The sequence below is a fragment of the Canis aureus genome, chromosome 11 (assembly GCF_053574225.1).
Source record: "Canis aureus isolate CA01 chromosome 11, VMU_Caureus_v.1.0, whole genome shotgun sequence".
Taxonomy (NCBI): domain Eukaryota; kingdom Metazoa; phylum Chordata; class Mammalia; order Carnivora; family Canidae; genus Canis; species Canis aureus.
In genome coordinates, this window is record NC_135621.1 from 39992354 (window position 1) to 40014112 (window position 21759).

General features: G+C 45.7%; 1 long non-coding RNA gene across 1 annotated transcript; it reads right to left on the reverse strand.

The window, feature by feature from the left end:
- Positions 1 to 1119: 1119 nt before the first annotated feature.
- LOC144323041 (uncharacterized) lies at positions 1120 to 17471 on the reverse strand. Its single transcript, XR_013388586.1, has 2 exons — positions 17211 to 17471; positions 1120 to 3607 (listed from the first exon to the last, which is right to left on the reverse strand). It is a non-coding gene; the product is annotated as an uncharacterized LOC144323041 (long non-coding RNA).
- Between the last annotated feature and the right edge of the window lie 4288 nt (positions 17472 to 21759).

Below are 21759 nucleotides of genomic sequence, written 5' to 3' on the forward strand. Positions count from 1 at the left end.
GCTTATCGGACTTGCACGTGATGCCTGCATGCATCTGGAGCTCTGGATTTGGAGACTGCATGAGGCCAATGAAATGGATTTGTCCCAGCGTCTGCAGGTCAGATCAGTCAGAGAGGCCAGTGGAGTGCTGCGCTCACGGAGATACTCTGACATCCAAGATAAGATGGCAGAGTAATGAGGAACAGACATTATTGGGACACTGGCCTCACATGATCCTCCCCAGCTTGTGAGCCAGGCACTGGTTGGTGAGCTGAGGATTCCTCTCCTGAAACTCAACGCACTGAGTGTGCAGGGTCACCTTCATTCGACCTTGTTGGAATTAGGGACCAGGGATTGGCATACCCACACTGGTGCTCTGGCCACCACCGTTGCCATGAGCAATAAACTATCCTTAATTTCTGAGCCAGGAAGTTGTGTTTTTCTTGCCAACATCGATGAAACTGTAGCAGGCTAACTCTTTAGCTTGCAGATAGGATAAAATCCCTATTTTATCTGCAAAGGACTCTTCACAGTTCTCGGCTCCAAGTTATGGGTCTCGCCCTCCCCTCTGAAATCTTGTAGTCCTGGGCTTAGAGTTCTGACCAGAGAATGTGAGAACAAGCTCCCTACTTGGAGTGAGTTGGAAGCCCTTGTGACTTCTTGAGAGCTCAGCGGAATGTGATGGATTGTGCAGGAGGGTTCTGTAGAAGAACCAAGAATTCTTACCATGAAGGTTTCCAACTCTGCCTCCCAATTGACTAGTCACTGAAGCAAATAAAAAGGATCTGGCGCCAGACCGCGGTCTATTTCAAATGCCTGTGTATATAATCAGGATATGAAATAACTAGACAGGGTGGAGACAGCTATTGATGTGAACACAAGATGGATAGGCTTCTGGCTGCAACAGGGATTCTTATTTTCTATTAAGTGACTTTCCCTGGTCAAAAGCAGAATTAAAGAATAGTTAGTGAACCCCTTCTCAATGGCCGACTGACCTCAGAACACCAGGCTTTCACAGAGTCCTGGAAAAAAAAGGGACTGTAGGAAATGCTCTCTCATTACACTAGTCAGTGGGAAGTGAAAAGCATGTGGTTTGTTTTGAGCCAATAATGAAATCCTCAGGATGCAAAGCAACCCAAGCAAAGTAAACAAAGTTATTTATTTAATTTGAGACAAGGAGGAATCAATAGGCATTATCACAAGTCACAGATTTCACCTTGGTTTTCCCCACCCCGAATCCATCACCTTAGCCCTCTCTCAAGGACCCTGGATATAACATCACCTCCTCATCTAATCTGAAAGTTGCAGTTGCTCTTCGCTGCCTCCTTTGAATGTAGGATTTGCCAAATATGCTTCTTCCTATTGATTTTCTGCCAGGGATCTTCATAAGAATCTGTCACAGGGAAGAGCACGGGGTCTGGAGCCAGGCCGTTGGACACAAATGTTGTCTACACTAGTTGTTAACAGTGTGACCGTGGCCAAATCACTTGGGTTCCTTGAGCATCAGTTACCAGCAAAGGGCAGGGAGGGGTGGGGGAGGGGAATAACCTTACCTACTTCACAGGTGTTGTCACTGCGATCAATGAGTTAAAGCATATACTTAAAGCAGTGCCTGGCCCATATTCAATAATTCATAGAAGTTCCTTTTATAACATCTGAAATTGGTAGAAATTTTCTAGAGAAAATAATCACCTTCTCCGATTCAATAATTCTACTTCCAGGAATCAATGCTTAAGAAACAAAAAGAGGGGCACTGGGTGACTCAGTTAAGCGTCCGACTCTTGATCTCAGCTCAGGTATTGACCTCAGGGATGAGTTCAAGACCTGTGCTGGGTGTGGAGCCTGCTTAAAAACAAACAAACAAACAAACAAACAAACAAAAATAGATGAGCTTGAAGATGTTGATACCAGGAAGTTCCCCCATGGAATTTTTAACAATAGAGAAAAAACTTCTAAGTGTCAAACCTTGTCATAAGCATTTTTAATATGTTAATATCAAATGTATGTTAATACATTTAATGTATTATGTTAATACATATATTATGTATGTTAATATTAAATGTATTTAATATGTTAATGTTAAATCCTCCCTGAGGATTCCCATTGAATCCTCACAAAAAATGTGTGGTAGATATGATTATCCCTATTTTAACAATAAGAAAGAAACTGCAATGCCAACAAGTTAAATAAACTGATTCGGTATCACCCTGGGGTTTGTCTGGCTCCTAGCTCGTATTGTAACTGCTACACAACACCACAACTTTCTAAACATTATAATACTACGTATTTTGCGAACTGTGATCCCAAATTTGTTAATCTTATAAATATAAATGTGTGTGTACATTTGTAGATAGAAATGATATAGAAGTGTGTAAGCACAAGGATAAAAGGATACACATCAATTTTTATTAGGGTTATTTTGTAGGGATGGTAAATTTCATATTTTTCTGTATCTTTCTGATTTTCCATATCACGTTCAATTTAATTCAGGAAATATTTCTTGAGTTTCTACTATGTGCCTGTCACCATTACACAGAAACAGCTATTACTTTTTAAATTAGAAAAAATATAAGCTACATTGATGTCTCTTATGTAATTGGCAGCATTCATTTAAACGTTCATTTTAATATGGTATTTATTAGTTGTTATGTTACATAAATGGTAATAATGGCAAATAAGTAAAATTCTGTTTTTGTACCACAGAGTGGAAAAGATGACTCTCCCAGCAAAGTTTCTTGAAAAAATTGCCTTAAATCTGTGTTTCCAAGTTCATGTGAGAAAGTGCATCAAATTCTCAGAGAGGGCAAAAAGTAATTCATAGAAATAGTTTTGAACTTCCTAAAGCCTGGTAAGATAAAGGAGAAGAAAACAAGGATGTGAATGAAGGATGAGGGGCAAAACACTGAGTTTTAAATATGGGAAGCCCCAGAGGCCGCGCCTGCAGGGGGTGTGCCCATGCCCTGTCACCTGTCCCGCAGAGCCCTGGGTGTCTATTCTCTACAAGAGTCTCTTCACGCCTACGGGCCCAAGTGTCACCTCATCATCAAAATCATATTCCGTGCCCTTTATCTGCCACCGATTACCGCAGGGATTCAGCTTTTTAAAACTTAACGCTTTTGTGTGTTGCTTCAAGACATTCTAACTAATGACCCATCATCTGGGTCTATTTTACAGTCAGAGCTGCAGGAGTAGGAGGGATGCAAGCTGAGGAGGGGAGGTATGGCTGAGGGACAGAGCTAGGCAGAGGCGGGAGGCATCCTGAGCCCGGTGGCACTGCCCACGGCATCTGAGCCCGCTCAGGAGCACACCTGCAGGGCCAGGGCTACTGTTCCCAGAGCCAGGGAAGGAGCACCTGTCCAGCGCATCTGGAGATCTGCCGAGGCCTACAGTGGCCGGTGATGAAGCTCCAAATGGGCCCTGCCAGGAGACCTGGGTCCTCCCACCACCATTGTCTTGCACACAGCACTGGTCAGAGGACCTGGGCCCTCGCTGAGCTGGGCCGCTGGCTCCCGGCCAGCCTCTGCCTCTCGCCAGGGTCGACCTGTTGGCTTCAGTTCTTCATCGGGAAGATGAGAATAGTAGACAAGAACACGTTCAAGATGCCTTCCCATGGTAGAGGTCTGGGATCCTGCACAGGGTAGCAATACAACTATTGCTTAGTATCTCCGAGCCTCGTCTGCCTCGTGTGTGAAATGGGAACACCGATATCCACACTTGCAGAGTTTTGTGAACATTAATTTGAGGAGGATTTATGTGTCTGGTGCCGCGTCTGCTACAGGACAGGTGTTCACTCCTCACCCTGCACTACATTATTTGAATAATGATCATTTACTTTCCACCACGGTACTATTAACGTTTGGGGCCAGATAATTCTGTGTTGTGGAGAAAGGCTGTCCTGGGCATTGCCGGACATTCGGCAACCTCCCTGGCCTCAACCTACTAGAGTCCATAGCATCCTCCCCCCACTACTGAATTGTGACAACAAAAAAATGTCTTTAGATGTTGCCAATTGACTTCTGTGGCCAAATTTGCCTCCCACCCAACCCCGCTGGTTGAGAACCGCTCATTCACGTAGGCCTCAATTATACAAGAGGAAAAATGGGTGCCTTGCTCAAAATCACTTTTCCAGTAAAAGTCAGAATCCTGTCCAAATCCATATCTTCAGGGCTCTGGTCCCCATGTGACCTGCATGACAATATCCTGGATTTCTAGCTGCCAGCGGGCAAGAAGGCAAGGAAAGAAGACTAGAACTAAGAATTTGGTGCACCTACTGGGAATCCTTTTGAAAGGTGATGGGATAGTCATGCCAGCAAATTCTCCCCTTACAGGTATACTGAATGGGTTATAGGAAGTTATTTTTCAAAGCCCAGGAGAGAATGAAAAATGTGGGGGAGACTTGCACTTTTCTGAATTGGCCATACATAGAAAGATAAATACAATTTAGTAGTTCACCTCATAAGAATATAGCTAGATGTGTTCTTGCTTTTCCTGCAGTCCAGCCCAATGGCACAATTTCAGATGATTTATGCTTCTGGACAGCTTGTATCCATTCCCCAGCCTCTCTGAAGTTATTTCTACATCAGATGGGATTCATTAGATTAGATTGGACTATAACTCCACTTTTTCATTTGTTTCCCTTCAAAGGTATGTTCATAGATAAATGGCTCTAGCATTAATCTTCCCAGAGGAAAGTCACAGCGTACACCAGCCCATCCTGCTGACGGCCAACAGAAATGTTTAACCCCTTAGAAGGAAGTTATCATGTCTTCCCTAGACAGTTCAGGCTCCCATGTCATAGATGAGAAACATTTTATGAATTTAGGATGCTCTTGGCCGATCCTTGGTGCTAGCAAGCATCACCTTGTCATGAGGAACAATGCATGTGGAAGGCTAGAAATAAAGGTGTGCTGAGAGGTGGGAGGATTGGGAAGTATGCAGAGCAGAGGCAAGTAGATTTTTCCAGGGATGGCTTCTTGTGGGAGAGAGAGAGAGAAAAGAACAAGACATTACAGAGCCAGTAATAGTGACATGGCTAAGAGATGAAGTGAGCACACGTTTGTAAGATACACCCAGAGATGATGAGCTGAAGTTCCATGTAAAGAATAAGTTGCCAGGGGGCTTCCGTAGCGGGCTCTCCAAGGTCCTGGCAAGGGGCTTTGTGTGTGTACACGTGTTCCCATATGGCGTATACAAACACAGTCACAGTAGAATAGAAACAATAATCACCAGCAATCATGGGTTTGTGGCTAATTCTCAGTAAGAGCGTCACCTCCTTGTGGTGTGCATTCAGCTGGATTTGGATGCAAAGATGAGCTGGAAAGAGCAAAGTGGCTCAGTGTGGGGCTCGCTATGCTACATCTTTGGGGTGTGCAAGAGGGCAGATTCACAAGCATTAGGAGCCCCTCACAGATGTCCCGGGGTACTACCTCAGAAGACACAGCATCTCCTTGAACCAGAACCACAGCTGATGGAAGGATGATCTTCCTCTATCCTGAAAGGAATCATATTCTTGCAGTGCATGCATTTCCCAGGGGCCTCTTGATGGTGGAGGCCCTGTCTTCCCTGCAGACACCGAGGTTGGGACTTCCCAAGGGGGTAAAGCCTCTCTTGGCTTGGGGCTCATGTGAGTTCTTGTGACTGGACAGGCCAAGATGTTGATGAGTCCTGAAGACACCGGGTAAGATACAAAGGTGGATGGAGGGAGAGGAGGGATGTGGTCAGTGCTGGGTGTCATGAGAGCCATGAGAAATGCAAAATTAGGGGTAGGACAAATCTTTGCTGGGGGGCTGGGGACAAAATTTTACCTAATGAAGAAAAAAACAAAACCAAAATGTTCGGAAGTGATACGATTTCTCTTTGCCTGTGACTGTGTGAGCCTGTGCACCTACTACAGTCCTAGACATGTCTTTCCAAGTCTCCCTCTCCCCACCTCTGCCCGTTTGGGTTGCCATGACACAGAACCAGAGACCAGCGGCTCACACAACAGTCCGCGGGCTGGAAGGCCAAGATCAAAATGTCAGCAGGGTTTGGCTTCTCCTGGGGCCTCGCTCCTTATCTCGCAGAGGGCTGCTTTCCCTGTGTCCCGGCCTGATCTTTCCTCCAAATGTGTCTGTGTTCCTATCTCCTCTCCTTATAAGGACACCCTTCAGACAGGCTTAGGGCCCATCCATATGATCTCATTTTACCTTAACTACCTCTTAGAGACCCTATCTCCAAATACAATTATAGTCCAAGGCACTGGGGTTAGGCCTTCAACACGTGAATTTCCCAAAGAAACCCTGGTTCTTTTATAAAACGTTCTTCTGAATAAGCATTCTGTGGGTCATGAAACGGAGAAAATCTGTATGACCGATGCAGGGGGGGGAAAAGCCTTAAATGGAATGCTGATCAGCTAATGAGTTTGTAAGGATTAATTTTGCAAGACCAAAGACTCCATTATTCTTAAGAAGCTGAGTGGAGCGAATGCAAGAAGAAATGTCATCAACAGTAATGTAGTTAGAATACTGAAAAAACTCTCCATTTTCATCTCCAATTAATAGATTATACATTGGATGTGAAAGAATGCTAAGAAGACAGGATATCCAGTAGTCACGATAGTATATTACATATAATCATATAATATATATCATATTACATAATGCATTAGTTGCGATGCCATATATTATATATTACATACATTGTTATAACACTTATGTTGATTGCATTAGATTAATCCCTTTTTAAAAATTCTCATAGTATCCTACAGAAACAGAAGTAAGGCTACCACAGTGGTGGCTGGAAAGTCTAAAACGTCTGGATTCTATTGTGCACTGATGATAGAGCATATCTGATTAAATTGAAATTTATATAATTATTCAGAGAGATGATAGTTCAGACACCCCTTCCTATCATTCTTATGCAGTGTGGTTTTCAGAGCTCAGAGGTGGGCTTGGGTTTTGTTTCAGGAAGATATATACGTTTCTCTCTCTCTCTCACTCTCTCTCTCTTAAAAATAGCTTTATTAGAGCATAACTGACATACAGTACATTGCACATAGTTAAACTACACAAGCTGATGAGTTTGACATGGGTATACACCCATGAAAAGATTGTTACTATGGCAGGCTGAATAATGGTCCCTAAAGGTGCCCTTATCCCGCCCAGAACCTTCCAGTGTTTTGCCTTACATGGTAAAAGAGACTTTGCAGATGTGGGGACCTTCGAGTGTTGGGATAAAGGGATGGCCCTAGATAATCCAGGGGCTCCTTGTGATCACAGGGATCTTTATAAGAGGAAGTGGAAGTCGGATGATGTGAGGGAGGGGCCAGGAAACAGGAAAGCTGGCAGCTTCTGGACTCTGGAAAAGGCAGGAACAGATCCTCCCAGGAGCTTCCAAAAGGAACCAGCCCTGTTGACACCTTGAGGCTTAGCTCCTAGGATTCATTATGGAATTCTAACCTTCAGAAATGGAAAAGAATAAATGTGTGGTGTTTTAAACTACTATTTATGACAATTTGATACAGCAGCAAGAGAGAACAAAGATAACGACAATGAAACAATCCTCCTGGCCCCTGCACACCCCACTCCCACCCTTCCTTACCCCCACCCCTTTCCCAGGAAACCACTGCCCTCATTTTTATTACTAAAGATTTGTTTGCATTTTCTAGCTTTTTTTTAAATAATAAATTTATTTTTTATTGGTGTTCAATTTACCAACACAGAATAACACCCAGTGCTCATCCCATCAAGTGCCCCCCTCAGTGCCCGTCACCCATTCACCCCCACCCCCTGCCCTCCTCCCCTTCCACCACCCCTAGTTCGTTTCCCAGAGTTAGGAGTCTTTATGTTCTGTCTCCCTTTCTGATATTTCCTACCCATTTCTTCTCCCTTCCCTCTATTCCCTTTCACTATTATTTATATTTCCCAAATGAATGAGAACATATAATGTTTGTCCTTTTCTGATTGACTTATTTCACTCAGCATAATACCCTCCAGTTCCATCCACATCGAAGCAAATGGTGGGTATTTGTCGTTTCTAATGGCTGAGGAATATTCCATTGCATACATAGACCACATCTCCTTTATCCATTCATCTTTCGATGGACACCGAGGCTCCTTCCACAGCTTGGCTATTGTGGCCATTGCCGCTATAAACATCGGGGTGCAGGTGTCCCGGCGTTTCATTGCATCTGAATCTTTGGGGTAAATCCCCAACAGTGCAATTGCTGGGTCGTAGGGCAGGTCTATTTTCAACTCTTTGAGGAACCTCCACACAGTTTTCCAGAGTGGCTGCACCAGTTCACATTCCCACCAACAGTGCAAGAGGATTCCCCTTTCTCCACATCCTCTCCAACATTTGTGGTTTCCTGCCTCGTTAATTTTCCCCATTCTCACTGGTGTGAGGTGGTACCTCATTGTGGTTTTGATTTGTTTTTCCCTGATGGCAAGTGATGCAGAGCATTTTCTCATGTGCATGTTGGCCATGTCTATGTCATCCTCTGTGAGATTTCTGTTCATGTCTTTTGCCCATTTCATGATTGGATTGTTTGTTTCTTTGGTGTTGAGTTTAAGAAGTTCTTTATAGATCTTGGAAACTAGCCCTTTATCTGATATGTCATTTGCAAATATCTTCTCCCATTCTGTAGGTTGTCTTTGAGTTTTGTTGACTGTATCCTTTGCTGTGCAAAAGCTTCTTATCTTGATGAAGTCCCAATAGTTCATTTTTGCTTTTGTTTCTTTTGCCTTCGTGGATGTATCTTGCAAGAAGTTACTGTGGCTGAGTTCACAAAGGGTGTTGCCTGTGTTCTCCTCTAGGATTTTGATGGAATCTTGTCTCACATTTAGATCTTTCATCCATTTTGAGTTTATCTTTGTTTATGGTGCAAGAGAGTGGTCTAGTTTCATTCTTCTGCATGTGGATGTCCAATTTTCCCAGCACCATTTATTGAAGAGACTGTCTTTCTTCCAATGGATAGTATTTCCTCCTTTATCGAATATTAGTTGACCATAAAGTTCAGGGTCCACTTCTGGATTCTCTATTCTGTTCCACTGATCTATGTGTCTGTTTTTGTGCCAGTACCACACTGTCTTGATGACCACAGCTTTGTAGTACAACCTGAAATCTGGCATTGTGATGCCCCCAGATATGGTTTTCTTTTTTAAAATTCCCCTGGCTATTCGGGGTCTTTTCTGATTCCACACAAATCTTAAAATTATTTGTTTTAACTCTCTGAAGAAAGTCCATGGTATTTTGATAGGGATTGCATTAAACGTGTAAATTGCCCTGGGTAACATTGACATTTTCACAATATTAATTCTGCCAATCCATGAGCATGGAATATTTTTCCATCTCTTTGTGTCTTCCTCAATTTCTTTCAGAAGTGTTCTATAGTTTTTAGGGTATAGATCCTTTACATCTTTGGTGAGGTTTATTCCTAGGTATCTTATGCTTTTGGGTGCAATTGTAAATGGGATTGACTCCTTATTTCTCTTTCTTCAGCTCATTGTTAGTGTATAGAAATGCCACTGATTTCTGGGCATTGATTTTGTATCCTGCCATTTTCTAGCTTTTTTCACTGTTTTCTATAAATGAAACTATTTAATACATACTTTTTTTTTTTTTAGTACATACCTTTTTATTTCTGGCCTCTTTTGGTCTACATCATTATTTTGGGATTTACACATCTTGTTTTGTTCTGTAGTACTTCATTGTTTCATTGCCTGGCAGTGTCCCATCACGTGGATATACCACAATCTGCTTACCCACTCATCTGCTGATGGACTCTTGGATTTTTGTCTGATTTTGACTATATAAATACAGCTTGTACATTTGAGTACAAGGTTTGGTATGAACAAATGTTCTCACTTCTTTGTTTAAATACCTAGGAGTGGAATAGCCAGATCATATGGTAAATATATGTTTAACATGGTTTTTTTTTATATGTTTAACATGTTAAAACAAAACAAAACAGCCAAACTGTTGGCCCAAGTGGTTTTACTATGTTACTTTCCCACCAGAACATAAGGAAGTGCCAATTGGTCTACATCTTCACCAACACTTAATGTGGCCAGTCTTTTCGATTTTATTCACTCTCATAGGTATGTAGTGGTATCTCACTGTCATTTTATTTTATTTTATTTTATTTTATTTTATTTTATTTTATTTTTTAATTTTTATTTATTTACTTATGATAGTCACAGAGAGAGAGAGAGGCAGAGACACAGGCAGAGGGAGAAGCAGGCTCCATGCACCAGGAGCCCGATATGGGACTTGATCCCGGGTCTCCAGGATCGCGCCCTGGGCCAAAGGCAGGCGCCAAACCGCTGCGCCACCCAGGGATCCCCTCTCACTGTCATTTTAATTTGCATTTCCCTAATGACTAATGATGTTTAGAATCTTTTCATCTCTTTTTTTTTTTTTTTTTTTTTGGTCAGGTGTCTGCCCCAACCTTTTCCAAATTCATTATTGGAATTTTTATTATTAAATATTTATTATTTAATGTTCAGAGTTTTTATTTATTCAACAAACATGGACCTACTGTGGGCAACCATGGGCCATGTGCCACGTGCTGTGTGCATCAGAGGAAAGGTAGACAAAACCTCCATCCTCAAAGGGATGACACTCCTACATCATGGTGTCTACTGTCCTTCCTCTGGTCCTGGTCAGGCCTTTGTCACTGCTGTAATGAATAGGATGTGCCAAACATGATGCTACACAATCTCAGAGACTAGTTCAGAAAAACTGATAGGGCATCTACCGGGGTCCCCTCTTTTATCCCTTTGAACCCATCTCCCAAGTTATGAGAGCTTCGGGTCCCGGAGAGGCCACAGTTCCAGCCAGCAGCCCCAGCCAGCAGCCCCAGCGAAGGTCTCAGCCAACAGACAGCCTTCACACTGCTCAGCTGCTAGGTGGACCTGGTAACCCCTTCTCAAATTGCAGATGCATGAGCAAAATACATGTCACTGCTGCTGGTTGAGGCCATGGAGCAGTGGGGCAGTTTGTCACGCAGCAATAGATGACCGAAACACAAATCACAACACAGACTAGTATTGTTATATTGAAAATAAAATGTTTGTGTTCTGAAGAAAATGTACCCTGAATAAGTTATTTTTCCTACAACAGATGGGTATGTTTATTTAAACAAGAACATTTGTATTTAAATTTTAAAACATTTAAGTTAAAACTAAAAACGTACGTTTCTCATTCCACAGGCGTTTGCCTTAGAAATGTAAAATATTCATTTTGCAGTAAACAGTCAGAAAGGCCCCAAATTTCAGAGCCTAAGATGGCTCTGATGGGCTGCAGTTCTCCTCAGGCAGCACAGAAGCCGGAAGCTGGCATTCTATGGGTTTCTCTTGCACAACCCGGAAAATAAGGCAATGTTTTCTTGCTTGGTCACTGTCTTCATGACTTTCCATTGAGGAGAAGTTATATCTAATTTGTTAAGGAAATATTCTTTCCTTCCTTATACAAAAGAATTCTTCTGTTTAGGAATTTATCTCCAAAGTCATGGAAATTCCAGTTTGCTCAGGGGCATCAGGGAGGCTCCACTAGTTGAGCATCTAACTCTTGATCTCAGATCAGGTCTTAATCTCAGGGTCATGAGTTTGAGCCCCATGTTCGGCTCCATGCCCAGCTTAAAAAAATAAATAAGTAAAAATTCCAGTTTGCTCAGTGCCCAGCGACAGTCCTATGTGCCTCACAGAATCTGGGTTGGTGGTAGTGGCCTCAGGCTCTGGGTAGTTACTTGCTCTGGATTCAAGTCCCAGCTCTGCCACCTACCACCTGAACAACTTTGCTCAGTTCACTTGATCCTTTCTGGGCTTGCATTTCCTTGTCTGTGACATAGAGATATAATAGTTTGAGATGAACCTCATAGAATTTTCGTGAGAAATAAATGAAATATATATTAAAGTTCCTAAAACATAGTTATTATTCAACAAATGGCAGCAATTCTCATAACTCCACCAAAAACTTCTCCAGGTGCCACGTGAACCCCATCCACATGTCCTTCTTACTGCAAAGATAAAATAATTCATTCTTTTTCAACTCCTTTTTCAAAAAGTCCATGAAAGTCTGGGTCATCAAAAGGGGTTCAGATCTATTTTGCTGGCAATTAGGAAGCATTAAAGTGTTTAAGCAGAAAAGAGATCTCCTCCACAATTGCCGTTAGTGGTGATCCCTTTGAATGATATGAAGGAGGGATGGGGTGCGGGGTTGCTTGAGCTGAGGACAGATGAGAAATCCGTTGGGAGGCCGTGCCCATAATTACAGTACAGTGTGTCATGGCCTCAGCTCGATGGTGGCAGTGGGACATGGATAATACTCATCATTATTATAGCTTGTGTTTGTTGACCATCCTTATTTAGAGAATGGTCACAAGAAGTAGATTTGGCTAAGAGCAGTAAGAGAAAATTGTACAGTCACAGAAGTAAAGCAGAAAGCACTTTAGGGAAGAAGTAGACACCACAATAGACTTCTGTCAAATCAACCAGCAAAGGCCTGAAATAGTAGCCACTGGTGCTGGGGACCACTGAGAAGCCATCCCACCATGTATGTTGGGACCCAGCCCTATCTGTTCATGGTTCCCAATCCCTTGGGCACCACATGGTGAGGTCAAGAGTGTGGTGCCTATGAATGGCCTGCAGAAGTAGGGCTCCCTATAATTCTTATTGTAAAGGCTACTTTCATTTATTTCAGTGGTCAGTGCTACTGCGTACAAGATCTCCAGGGTCTGCTTTCCTTGTGGTGCAGTGGGACAGTGATGTGAATGGATGGAAGATGGTTGCAGACTAAATAAGATTGGACATTTCTTCCATAGGACTTAATGATGGCCAGGTTCCTGTTGGCACGCAGCAGATTTGTTTGTACAGAGGTAGTCATGTCAGATGAGAAATGACACTCAAACTCTCTGATGATGGACACAGCCGTATGGAGTGAAGATGGCACCAGGGGTGAAGTGCTCTTGGCCATCCTAGTACGGTCTCTGGCACTCCTCCTCTGAGTGTCCTGGAGTGCTGGCTCAGTGTCTGCCTGCACTCAGTGCCCGTTTCCTGGGAGACCAGCTTCCCAGGAGCCCTGCTGCAGCCTGAGACTCTAGAAATATGCCGAACCACCTTAAGAACTTCTCGAACAGTCAACTTCCCAAAACTCCCTGGGGGGATCTGGCTTCTAAAGTTCTCCTGCCCCAGTTTTACCACCCTTCAGAGAACCAGTGGAAACATTCCACTCCCATCTGTGACATTCTCTCCCATCACATGTGACCTCCTCGCGTGTGTCATCTCCCAGTTTAGGATCCAGAATCACCGAGTTGCATGAGGTTCTTGAAGATCACCCAGCCCAACCCCTCATTTTGCAGATGAGGTTGTGGAGACTCAGAAGACTTCAGTGGTTTGGCTGGGATCACAGGTAAGAAAGGAACTCAACTAAGACACCATGTCCTGAAAAGAAAGCCTTGAAGGGCTTCTGTCCTCCAGTGAAGCAGAGTAGAGGCTGGGCTTGGTGAGCGCTGCTGGGAGCTGCTCCCTTTATGACCTGAAGCGAAGGCTCCAGTCATTGAAAGGTCTTTCCTTTCGAGGAAAGCTCAGTGCAACTGTACTAAATACCCCAGTTATATACAGAGGCACCTGAGTGGCTCAGTCCATTAAGCTTCTGACTCTGATTTTTTTTTTAAGATTTTATTTATTTATTAGAGAGAGAGAGAGAGAGGCAGAGACACAGGCAGAGGGAGAAGTAGGCTCTATGCAGAGAGCCCCACGTGGGACTCCATCCTGGGTCTTCAGGATCATGTCCTGGGTTGAAGGCGGCGCAAAGTCACCTGGGCTGCCCTGACTCTTGATTTCAACTCAGGTTGTGATCTCTCTGGGTCGTGGGATCGAGCCCCCTGTCCGGGTCCACACCCAGTGGGGAGTCTGCTTGAGATTCCCTCTCCCCTTCTCCCTCTATCCCACCCTCACACTCCTGCACATGCACGGTCTCTCTCCAAAATAAATAAATGAATTTCCTCAAAAATATATCCAAGTTATATTTAACCATTAGACATTTCCCTCTGCAACTCCTACCCATATTCCAAATCCGTCCACAAAATCATTAAAATGACTTGAAAGGTTTGGGAAAGGTTAACAACTTCCCTAGGTTTCAGGAGGGCACTGGAAGCACACGCTCAGGGCAAGGGAGCACCCACTTACGGGTCCTCTGCAGAGCCCTGGACTCCGGCCACGCGGGGCCTCAGGAGCCGCGGGGACCTCGCACCCTTGCCCACCGCCGGTGAGGGGGGCTCGCAGGGAGCACAGAACACTGCCCGGGCCACTTGGTCTTGGCGGGTAGAGAACATTCTAGGCGGATGGAAGGGATGAGCAGGCGATGTCTATCTCCAGCCTTTGACACGTTAGTGACCGATCCATCCAAACTCGAGGACAAGGCGGACAGGGCAGCGACCCACACCGCCGGATGCTCTCTGTCCCGCACCGTCGGGCCGTGCGCTCGAGCCCACTGCCCTGGCACCGGCGGCGGGACGGCGGGCACGGCTCGCCCCAGCGGACCAAGGCGGCTCCTGCGGGCGGGCTCTTCCCCTGCAGGTGCGCAGCTCCCGCCGCCCCACGGGGGGACACACGGCCTTCCTCTCTGGCCCTCCCAGGAGCCGCGAGCCCGGACCCCCTGACGCCCCTTCGTCCCAGGAGAGAGCCTCCGACTTTCCTTGGGTTGGGCGCCGAGCCCACGAGCGGGCGACAATCACGACGTAACACTCGCTTCTTCCCGGGGCTGCAGAGCCCGCGGCGGGGACTCGGCGCGTCCCTGGGCTTCGCGGCGCTCCCCGCCCCCTGCACTCCTGCGCCGGGACGCACGGGGACAGCAGAGCGCGGCCCGCCCCAGCCGGCGCCCGGCGGCCTGCGGGGCCCTGCTGAGCTGGGGGGCTGGGGGGCTGGGGGGCTGGGGGGCCGGGGGGCCCGGGCGGCGGGGGCCGCGGAAGCAGGCGAGTGCGCGGGTGCATCCGGTAGCTGCGACCGCGGTGCCCTCGCTGTGCCTGTGCGCTGGGCTGATGGCTAAATCCATCCAAATCCGTGACAGGAAGGAAACCTTGTCATTTTATTTTATGTTTTTAAAAGATTTATTATCTATTCATTAGACACACAGGGAGAGGCAGAGACACAGAGGGAGAAGCAGGCTCCCTGCGGGGAGCCCGATGGGGGACTCGGTCCGGGACCCCGGGATCTCGCCCTGAGCCAGAGCAGATGCTCAACCTCTGAGCCACCACACCAGGGCACCCAAACCTTGTGATTTTAGACTAATCCTGCCAGCGGATGGTGGGACTGTTATCTGTGTGTCTATATCCGTATCTACGTATCTATAGCTAGAGCTATATGTATAGATCCATAGCTATACCGATAGAGCTGTATCTATATATCTATATCTATTGATGTATACACATAGATCATATCCTTAGAAATAGTATTGTATATATATACACATATATATGCCTTTTACATCTTCCTATTCTGTCCAAAGTATCTTCAATAGGCATGCATTTGTTGAATAATCAGAAAAATATATAGACTCCACAAACACAGAAGGAAAATGTACATGACATGAAAATCCAGCAAATATATTTCAAAGATTTTTCTCTCAAAAAGATACTTCAGTTTATGAAATAATTGGCAATATGGGGATTTTACTTTTTTTCTAAGATGTTATTTATTTGAGAGAGAGAGAAAGTGCACGAGCTAGGGGGTGGGCAGAGAGAGAGAGGGAGAAGCGGACACCCCCCTGAGCAGGGACGTGGATCCCAGGACCCTGGGATGGTGACCTGAGCTGAAGGCAGACACATAACTGACTGGGCCACCCAGGTGCTCACAAGATGAGGACTTTCAGTGACACTCTCCATCCATGCATTTACTTGACATATGCCTCACCTATGCGAAAGGCACTCTCTCAAGTTCAAAGACAGCAAGGTGAGTCACACTTACTGCCCCCAGGGAGCTCTTGGTTGGGCAGCCATGAACATCTGAACAGTCACAGATGGTGACTGTTATAATGGAGGAAGGGACAACATCCTGTGAAGATAACAGAGCTGGAGACCGTGAATTCTACAAGGGACAGAGTATGATGAGGCTTCACAGAGGAGGTGGGACTCGAGGTCTGTCTTCAAGGATTAAATAGGAATTGACCAGGAAAGGTGGTGAGTGGTGCATCGGACAGAGGGAAATGTCAAGGACAATTTCATGGAGAGTGGGAAGCCGAAGTGGGGTGAAGGTAGAAGGGCTGAGCCTCGGGCCACCATGGTCACCTCAGGAGTGATGAGCCAGGACGCTAGCTTGGACTCCCACTGGGGGCAGTGGGGGTGGCAGGCACAGATTCCCATGCCCAGGTCGATGGGGTGGGTAGTGGAGCTGGGAGGACAGCCTGGCTGGAAGGGGTTGGTAGGTTCCATCAGTGACTCTCAAACTGTTTAACCTGCAGTAAGGATACACTTGACAGCGCAGCTCACTATACAGAAACACACCTGCGTCTGCTATACATTCATATAGAGCAGAGTTACAACACGTGACACTCTCGGGTCTGTGTAAGCTCTATGTTGTCAGCAGGGAAATTTCACAGCCCAGTAATAGGCTGCAACTTAAAATTTGGAAAACACTGCTCGAAAACAGGGTTCTGGGGCACCTGGGATGCTCAGTTGTTCAGGCATCTGTCTTTGGCTCAGGTCATGATCTCAGGATCCTGGGATTTCTGCTTGTCCCTCTGCTCCTTCCCCCACTTGGGCTGTCTCTCCCTCTCTCTTTCTCTCTCTCAAATAAGTACAAATTTTTAAAAATACATTAGAAAAATAAAACAGGGTTCCTCGGCCCATCACTACTGACACTATGGGTGGATGATTTGGGGCCTGGGGATGGTTCTGCTCCTATCGGATGTTTAGCAGCGTCCCTGGCCTCTGTTTACACCAGAGGCATCCTCCTCCTGAGTCTGACCACTAAAAGTGTCTCCAGTCACTGTCACATGTCCCCTGGGGTGCAAAATTGCCCCAAGTCAAGCCCTGCTGCTCCCAACAAACTGAAAAATGGAAATGACCTGGTTTGAAGGAAAGATGACTGGCTTCACTTTCAAGAGCAAATGGCCTTGCATCCACAGGCTTACTAACCACCCCCAAAAGAGACATTTGACAAATCTCAAGAGTGAACTGGGGGTAGTTCTAGCAATGGTGGAAGGTCCTGGCATCAACAGATACAAGCAGGCATATTATGTGATGTGTCCCTGCTTACCTTGTCACGCACACAGCAAGCCACTGTCCTCGGGGTCCACCAACAGGCCATACTTCCCTGCCTTGGTTTCCTGAAATCACCTGAACTATCAGCCTCAGGGCCTTTGAACATACACTTCCTTCTGCCCAGAACACCCGTCTTCTCTCTCCTCCTGCTCAACCCCTATTGACCATCCAGGTTCATCTTAAGTACCCCAAAGGGCATTTCTACTCCCCAACCTAATAAAGTTCTCTGGTGTGCTCCCAGGAGACGTTCCACTCGTCCTTTTAATACTTACTAGGAAAGGTAGTTTAAAAAAAAAAAAAAGAAAAAAGGAAAGTAGTTATATGTATATTTGTGTAACTATTTGCTTATCGTGTTCCCTTTACTTCTTAAAAGCGTGAACTCCAGGAGAGCAGGGGCATTGTCCACTTTGCTCATGCAGAGCAGTGCCAAAACCAATAATTTCTAAATGAGGAGGCAGGTACGGCCAGTTAACCTGATTATGGCTCCTATTCCTATCAGTTTAGAGACTGACTGGTGAGCTGGTCTCCTTCTAATTATCATTCCTTTTAAGAAACGTTTAAAAGCTTTTCAAATAACAAAACTATGAATTTCTCACAGAGGCTGAGTTTCTAATAAAAGAATTATTCCAACACTTATCTTGAGACTGCATAATTAAGAAGCAGCAATACCTGGGGGTTGGTTTGGTTGTTTTGTTTTTTTTTTCTTCTTTTACTTAAAAAGTCTACATAGACCATTCTCAGTGTGGTTCTTTCCTTGATAATTAAAGCTCTCTTTTTCTCTTTTCATCATTAGGAAATGATTCCCGATTACAAAATTGAACTTCCTCTAAAGCATAAAAGTGTTGGGATATTACAGTCAGGTTAATCTCATCTACATGACATTAAGTGTAGAATTTCTACTTGATATTCATTCTCAATAAAATACAAGCAAAACAATAGACCAAAATTCACTTAATGTTTACCAAAAAAAATGGACTGAACTTCAGGGAACCCCCTGAACAAAAAGGAGGCTATCAGGGACCAGAAGAGTGATGTAGTTGGCCAGTGTCCTTGACAATCTGAAAATGGACTGCATATTCTGTTTGTTGTTTTTTAATGTGGGAAAGCCTAAATAATTTTTTAAATGTCAGATCTCACTCTCATTTTATCAGCTTCATTCTCAACCCTTATATCTATCCAGAAATTGGAATTCAAGTCAACATATTTTCAAGTACGATGCATTGGGCCAAGCACAAGGGGATGCATCAGTAGATAAGGCCAACTGTCAAAAAGGTTTTGGTCTCTGGGGGGGACACATCCTGTCGATTTGTATAAAGCAGGGAAGAACAACTGTCCCCCCACGTGCCCCCCAACTACAGGCCACATGCTAGTGACCACTCACAGTCCTGTGGATAAACAAGCACATGCCACGCAGGCTTTGGGAGGAAACATGCTAGATGTGGGGAGATCCCTATCTGATGGGGGAGGGACAAAAAGGGCCCCCCGGGGAGACCTGGGGCTGAGAAAGTTGCGTGGAGTATACGAAAGGGACCTGGGAGGCCCACACTGAGCACAGAGGCAGAGGCAGAGGCAGAGAACCAGCCCCTTGCAAATATGTGGTCAAGACTCCTGGAAGTCAGTTACTGCCAGAGATGATGTGCAGGTGAGAACCGGGGGGCATGGGGAGTTGTAGACGAGAATTCCCGCTGGGCCGTCAGGGCACGAGGTTGAGTTTCCCAATACCAGAGCACATTGGGAATGATCCAGCAATTCACACATCACCATAATTGTCATTATTATTCATGGAATACTTCAGCACCACAAATAGTAGATGCCTAGGTCCTAAGTACCTTGTGGAACAAGCCAAGTTCTGATGAGTGCCAAGGAAGAGAAAAGAGAAGAGAAAAGCAGGGTGTTTATGGACTATTTAAAGCCGTTGCAGCAAGACAAATGGTCTCTACCTGGAGGTATTCTACGCAGGTTGAAGCCTCCGTCTTCAATTCCACTTGATGGCCCCACCTCCCCCAGGCCTGAGCCCGCTGTGCTGACCATTTTAGAAAATGTCTATACCACATTTTCCTGTTTTTAAACTGCTCTGGCAATTGTGTTATATCAGCTGGCTTTGTGCCACCGTGAAGAAGCTTGCAAGTCCTTTGGTGGTAGAGTAACGGTGTGCACTTCCCGGGGCCCCGAGCGCTGGCTGGGCACAGCCAGACAGGTGACAAATGCTCTGGGGTCTGGAGGTCTGTGAGCCTCTGACTCACCAAGCCTGGGACTTTGTGGGGCCATGCACCTGTCAGTATTTAGTGAGGATGGGAGAAGGAGCCAGACGGAGATGACTCGTTCATTTTATGTTCATTTACCCTGTTAATTTCCCAAGTAGGGCGCGGGAGGCTGGCACTGCGACAAGGAAACACGATGGCTGTCCCCCACTGACTCCGAATGTGCTTCGCCAGTGTGGGTGCTCTCCCTCCACTCTTCAGAGCCCTCTTCATAAGTTCAACCCCAGCAGTGTTGATTAGAGGTGACTCAGCAGGTACTCTGCAAGGCCTTTTGGAAATCCAGTGTTGCTTCAGCAAGGACAGCCATTTCCTCTTATGTCATCTGTCATTACCTGGGGGTTCTGTAAAGAGCTGAAATCTGGTCTTTATAGAGTCAAAGGGTATCTTCAGAAACCAGTGCTAAGTATGAAATTGAAATTTTAGGGGTGCCTGGGTGATTCAGTCAGTTAAAGTTCTGACTTAATTTCGGTCATGGTCTCAGGGTCATGAGATCGAACCTTGCATCAGGCTCTGTGCTGAGCAAGGAGTTTGCTTAAGATTCTCTCGCTCTCCCTCTGCCTTTCCGCCACCCCTGCTCACTCTCGCTGTCTCTCAAAAAAAAAAAAAAAGAAGAGAGAAATTTTAAGCATCCATGTATTCAAATGAAAAACAGATGTGCAAGTGTGCCAAGCACACCCCTTGCTCTTAAACCCATTCGGGGATTTTTTTAGTCCACACTTAAAAAATAAGTAAGGTATATTGTGTTTTAAATATTGCGCCTTTGTGGCATTGCATAAGGATTTATTACATTTTTTAGTTCCAATCTATGGCCCTACAAGGAAAGTAAACTCAAATGTCTGAGCTTTACTGGGAAAACCGTGAAAGTTTAAGGCAAAGACAGTCGTCTCCAGGGTAGGACACCTTCTGACGACCTGTCCCGTGGGAAATGATCCCTTTGGTTCAGGGGTCGCCCTCACCTGCACCACCAGGCAGGCCCTCCTAACCGTCGGAAATGAAAAGGTCCACGCACCAAATGAAAGTGCTAGAAGCACACAGTTTATTAAATGCGTGTAACACACAGTGCCAGCCCGCAGCCCAGGGAGAGGCCAGGTGGGTAACCAGCCAGCAGCGCGGGGGGCCCGACACCCCCTGGCCGGGCCCTGTCTCCCACGCCGGCCGGCCCGCTGAGGGTGAGCAGGGCCAGCAGGGCCGGGGCGCGGGGGGACCGGGGGCCTAGAGCCAGTAACGCAGGCTCGTTTTTTTCTGTTTTTCTGGAGAAACGCGGGGACTCGATCCCCAGAGAGGCCGCCACCTGGTGCACCTGCAGCTTGCCACGAGCAGCCGCGGTGCTGCCAGTGGGCCCTGGGCCCGTCCAGGGGTGACAGCTTCCAGCCCGGGGGGCATGACCATCCTCATCTTCCGGCCCCTCTAGCTGGTGTCATCCAGTCTCCCACTCCCACGCTCTTCCCCGTGCCTTGCCAGCTGCTGGCTCGCCATCCCCATTTATCGCGCTCCTGGGTCCCGGGCATGGTGCCCGTGCCACTTGTGCGCTCGTCGTCTAACCCTAAGGCGCCCTCTGAGATTCCCCAGTATCTCCTGAACAATGAGCCCGCTTATGACACACGTTTAATATTCCTTATGCGTTCCATCCTTCTATTTGCCTTCTGCTACACCCAATACAACAAAGTCACGTTCCAGTATGAATCTGAGGTTCATTTGTAATATGTTTCAGGAACTCTCTGCCATCGAACTGTACCCAAGTTATTAGTAGGAATCCAGCGAGCTAAAATCTTTTATGAGCTTTCGGTTTAAAATAATGATCACCATCAAATAACAACCTGAAGGAACATCCACCTCTCCCGTTGAGTAGAGGAAAAGCAGAAGGGCATTATGCAAATACAAAAAAAAAAAAAAAGAATATATCTATCCATGGGAACAAAGAACACATAAGGAATTTTTTAAGACACTACAATAATGGGATTATGGCATATTTTTTTTCTCTGTCCAAATTATAAATGTGCCTTACTGTTCTAATAATAAAGTATGTAAAGGCTGGTAGGACACTCAGCCACCGCCTGGTCAAACACCTCCAATTTCCTACACAAGGACTTTCTTTGAAAGGTAGCCTATTTCTGTTCCCCTCAACTCTGTATTTTAGTATCCATCTTTTCTCTAAGGTGGTGGCACCCCTGGCCCTATGCAAATAAACACAGCCTACCCATCCTGGCCTCTTTGACGGAATGTGTGTCAGCAGCCCGAAAATTTAAGTGTTTGAGTTTCAGTGCCTGTCTCCTCCACTAAGTG